We start from the raw sequence: 5,926 nt of genomic DNA on the forward strand, positions 1-5,926 counted from the left end.
AATCCCTCCTCGAAGATGATGCCAGTGCATTCGTCGAGGAGGACGATCCTAGAGAGGTGATTGAGTTACCCAAAACTAATTCGCCTTCTCAACCTCTGGTTAAGCTCAAACCTCTTCCTTCAGGCCTTTTGTCACGTCCAGAAATTCGCTAACCCGAATTTCAAGCAGAATATGTAATAAATCTCTATCCAGGACCAGCCATAGTACACAAACGACAATTTGATAAACAGTTCCATGTCTTACAAAAATAATAAAATAAAACTCACAAAAGCAGCGGAAAAACAAATAAACTAGACTTAATCTTCACGACCAAAGCAAAGCTTCCTCCATAAACCACATGCAATCCTCGACGTCTGGAACAAGCTCAATCCTCATAGAACTCACCATCTGAACCAATCTCTGCTTCTCGGGGGGGGGAGGGGGATAAAGCAAGACTGAGTACCAACCACCGTACTCAACAAGTCATACCAACAGGAAGGTATGATGCAAGGTATTCTCAAAGGAATGGCTCATTAAATATTTGCAATAAAAGAAGTATTTATAAATCATATTTTGAATAAGTAAAATAGTATATAGTTAAGCAGTATTAAATCATCACTGTACAACGTTAAATCTACGTTGCAACAGTCCCAACCAAACTACCTAAACTACACCAGTTCTATAAGTCAAATTATTATAGTAGGACTAATCACGGTGAGCTGGTTGACCGCCCAATAACCGTGGGTACGGCTATTCGAATAGTTTTAACTTTGATCAGAGGTGTACAACTTTACTCACAAGACACGATTCCCCACATGTTACCATGCCCCGAAATACCACCACGATGCTGCAAAGGGGGATATCGAGACAAAACCCTTCCTATAACTCTCCCTAACCAAACATACCCACCTCAGGTGTCACCCCCTACTTATTCCAAGTTGGGCAGTCCCCTCTCGTGCTAGGTAAATCCGGAAACAGCAGAGACCAATATCCAGGTCCAAACTGCACCATCGTCTCTACCCTTGCCATGGTATGTCAGCTAGGTTAAGTTATAATCTAGATTCAGCCTGGAGCCCACGCTGACCTAGGGTAAGTACGAGTATATATTCCAGGGATTCCCGAGAACCGGTCCTTAATTGTCATGGGCACAACTTCCAAAATCATGCATGTACCTATAGCCCACCATTAAAGCATATTTTAGTTTAATTAAACCATAACCATGGTGGTACATCATAATATAATTAAGGACTAAATTATAATGAATCCCATTGTGAGCTAATTGATCTAAGCATGGCTAAGTATTCCTAAACCAATCATCTAATCAATTATATCCCAAGTTATTAATGGCATAAGATATTCAACAGGCTTAGTACGATAGGCATCTATCCCACATGACATTCTAAAACAATGCAATTTAATAGAAAGCAGGGGATTTGTAAAATAGATTCAACATGATCAATGTTGTATATATGACTTGCCTTGCTCTTGAGTTGACTGAACCTCGGCAACCACTTCGAAATAAACTGGATCACCGGAACTGATGGAATCTAAACGACAAACAAAGCATACAAGAAATACAACCAACAAGGCTACTGAAAGAGCAAAAGAAACCAATTTTAATGGATTCTATACATTTTAACAAATTCACTGCAACTTGAATGGGTTAAAACGGTGCTCAAATTATTTAGTTGTGAATTTTACAATATGAATCGCGTTATTACTAATAACCCAAAAACCCTAATCATTTATTACATATTATTGCCCATAGATAAATAGATCAATGGAAATATACCTTCGGTAAGCAAGCCTCAAGAATTAACGACTCAACAAACGAATACTTCGTGACATGGGACCATCCAAACGGTCAACCGAACTGGCGAACGGAACCGGCGGCTCAGAACGACTATGGCTAAATCGGTAAACTATATACAGTTTACGACTGAGACTTGGTATGGAAAATGATAGGCCGGTAGGAGTTTAGGGATGCACCTACGGCTTTGCGACTCGGCTACCGAGCTACGGGTAACGACAAACCATGACGACGACGCGGAAGAGCGGCGGTGGCGACAGCTAAGGTGGCAGCTGCGGTGGCTCGGCTAGGCGGCGGCTAGGCGCACAGCAGCGGCGGCTAGGGTAGCAGCGTGGCGGCTAGGGCGGTGGCGGTGCAACGACACTAGGGTTTAGCAGGACTAAACAATTAGGGTTACGACAACGATGCTAAAAAAATTAACACCTAAACCAGGAGATTATGGATAGGTTCCTCACCAAACTGAGACCATCGGCGAGGAGGAGACGATGACGACGGTCCAGCAGCAACACGCGGAGATGACGGCAACGCCAAATCAAAACCTAGGACGGAGATAAATTAGAATAGAGATAGATAATGGCGGTAGCCATGGCACAGAGAGGGAAAACGGATTACCGAAGATGCAATGGCGACGACGGCGCCGGCGGGAGGCTGCGACACCGGCGCGGCAACGACGACGGCGGGGCTAGGGCGGACGGCGGTGGCTAGGGCTAGGGACAAATAAAATTGAATAGGAAAAAAGGGGTGTTCTAACTTATATTGGAGAGGGGAAAAAATAGAGGCAGGTGGGACTAGTGGGGCTGGAGTCAGCAAAGGAGAGAGGGGGAGGAGGCCGACTCGGACACAGGGGGAGGGGAGGCACGCGCGCAGGGAGAGAGGGGGAGCAGCGGCCGAGTGGGAGGAGGGGAGGAAAAATAGGAAAAGGATTAGGATAAGGACTTTCCCAAATTGGAAAAGAAATGCGGTGCCATTTTAGGAAAAGAACGGAAACGGACCCACGAACGGATTCGGACTCGGCTCGTCATGCAAAATGAAACCGCGGACGTAGAAAGGAGTGAATCGAGCACGATTCATGACCAAAGGCAGGAGAGAAAGGTTATTATTCATTCAAATCTTGACAATTTAAATTAAAAACATTAACTCCGATGCTCTGAATATTCAGCTTTAAGTTCTATTAATGATTTTAGAGCAAAGAGAACTCGAAAAAGATTCTCCCTGACATTTCCAATTATTAAATACATTGTTAATTAAGGTTTTCTCCTGGTTAACGAAAGTAAGTTCTATAGACAATTTATTGGTGAATTGGAAACTACGGAAAAGGGGAAACTCCGGGTGTGACACCTTTTCTGTGCCTTCTTGCACGGTGATATGGAGTTGGCTGTCATCATAAGGGACAAGCTTTCCGATGCCAAGACCTCCAAACCCACAGCCGTGTTAGAAAAACATCGCTCTATTCAAGGCAACTCACTATACTCATCGCATTCCTTTAGATCCTTCTTGTGCGCCCTCTCGAGAGCCACAATGAAGACTAAATAATGCCATGAGAGAGTGTTGGTATTTCTTAACGTCACAGATAAAATCCGCAAGTGCACGGAAGATACTGATGTAGCACTTCACCTGGGAGTATTCCAAGGTATCAATTTCCATATGGAACTTGTGTGTCAGCTCTTCTCCAGGTTCATCCAAGGACACAAAGCTAAGATAGGCTAAGGGTAGAGAGGATTTACTAGTGAGAGACAGTGTCTAAGGAAAGCCCAATTTAATCCTAACACGACACTTCGGGCACTGGCTAGCCCACTGCTACCAAATATGACTCTATTGCGTACCCAAACAGGGAGGACTTCAGTGTAATTGAGGGTTGTCACCACCTCTACACCCACCTCAAACATTCTGTGGGATACGAAGAAACCACCAGAAATTAACTACCCAGACACCACGTCTACGCAGCTAATAACTACTTTAGCGTTAGCTAAACACTAAAGCAACCACTATATTTTACTGGATTATAGTGATCAATGATCCTGCGCGCTAATTAGGAACTAACCAAGAGATAAATCTCACCGAATAAATCTTAATTGCTCGGAATGATATTTCTATTAAAGTAGAGTAATTAATAGAGTAAAAGAAATAAGAAGACGATTACCGACAACTCTGGAATTCCTCCGACTTTCTCTACTCTACTCTCTCCCTCATTCTAGTATACAATAAAGTACAATAGAGCCTCTTATAATTCAGCTCAAGCTTGGAGTGTGTGTGATAAGTGATGAAGTGATGTCCTTATATAGGCCGGTAATGGCGGTTGGAAAACGCAAAATTTCCAAAATGCCCCGCAACCGCCATCCGGAGAGCATCTGGAGCATCCATACGAAAACCTGGATCCAACGGCGATCACCACGGTCGAACCTAGGCTGGGCCAGGTTGCCCCCAAATCTGGTCTGGTTCTCCTCCTTGCTCTGCCTTATCCATTTCTCGTGCATTTGGCCCATTTGATGATGTTTTGATGTAACTCAAGGCCTACTCTTTGTATGAATAGGATTCTTCCTTTACATAAGTCTGGATTTCATCCCAACTTTGGTGGTCTATTACCTGCACTCAAATATACACCAACACTCATGGAATATGTTAGAATTAAACCCTTTCACTATGTTGGATGTTTTATTTCTTCTGTTTATCCAGGTATTGGCAACATAAAATTGGTATTTAACAGCCACCAACAGAAAAGTCGTGAAAATAAAAGTGTTGAAACTCCAACATGCTGTTGACGGTCGTTATAGACCAATTTCGACCGTCAATATAACTAAAATAACAGAGAACTAGCTATGCTTGTAATTCATATTTGTTTTAGAATAATCTATTTCCACTTGTACCTAGAATATTATTTATTTGCATATATTAATACATAAATGGAGAAGAAATGAAGACATTTCACTCCTAAGCAAGCTTAAGGATAAGATGGGCCCACATGTCCCAGAAACCGCCATAACTGTCACAACCATCATAGGGACCCACCTGTCAGTGACCTGGGAAAGTTTGGAGGCCTGCTGGGCTGGCCCAGGAACCCTGGCAGCGCTGGCTTAGGCTGGCCTTACACGTGGACGTCCAGGATCACTTGTTGAAGGCAGTTGCGAGGCATTTCAGACAATTCGCATCAGTTACGACCATCATACCTGCCTATATAAGGAGGAGCTCAATTCATTCTCAACACACCTAAGCAAGCTCAACATTTCTCCCTATACTTTAGTTTTGTATTCTAGTACTAAGTGGAGTAGAATAGAATAGCTCTCGGAGTCCTCGGAGTCTTCGAAGGAATTCGGGTATGGCTCTAGTAGCTCTTTCTTATTCTTTTGTAAGACTTGCGGAAGTAATGAAATGTTATTCTTTATATACTCTTGGTACTTTAGTTTATTTGAGTATCGGCTTTACTTTATATTTGTATCGGTATAATTGTGTAGTTAGCCCACTAGAGAGGTGCAATAGTGTGGGTTTAGTATCCGATTACTCGGTTGCTCTATGTCATCTCGGGGGATATAGAGTAGTATTTAATAATGTAGACGTGGTGTCTAGAATATTAAGTATCACTATCTGGGCATATATGCTACGGGTCAGTCGAGGTGGGCTGCTGATGGTGACAGCTCAGTATGGGTATTCCTCCACAATAATATATATTCGTAAGAAACTTTCTTTGGGAGGGTACTCCTCCTTATTTAGCCCCGATTGGACGGTCATGATGGGTTGTCGTAAGGAACTCGACAACCCGAGGTGGTCTCTCGAAACACCGGGAGGACACTATTAGGGGGTATTCGCTACATAGCTGTATACTAGCAGATATAAACTAAGATTGAGTGTATACTAGAAGTATAGGAATTGATTGCTTTTCTATTTCTTCTTCCACATAGCGTAGGATTGATTAATGAGAGATATGAGTTCTTTGCTTTGTGTCACTCTACCCTTATAAATATATTAACCCCTGCTTAGACTCTGATCATACAAGTGGCATATAAACATTATATACCAGGACCATTTCTAGCACCATTGTTGGGAAATTATATTTCTAGTAATGTTGTTAAGAAATACCAACACATGTCGGGATAATTTATCCCATCCCATATAGTGAGTGGGTTAGCCCAGTCCAAGTTGTTC

Source organism: Oryza glaberrima, chromosome 2 (genome assembly GCF_000147395.1).
Source record: "Oryza glaberrima chromosome 2, OglaRS2, whole genome shotgun sequence".
Classification (NCBI taxonomy): Eukaryota; Viridiplantae; Streptophyta; class Magnoliopsida; order Poales; family Poaceae; genus Oryza; species Oryza glaberrima.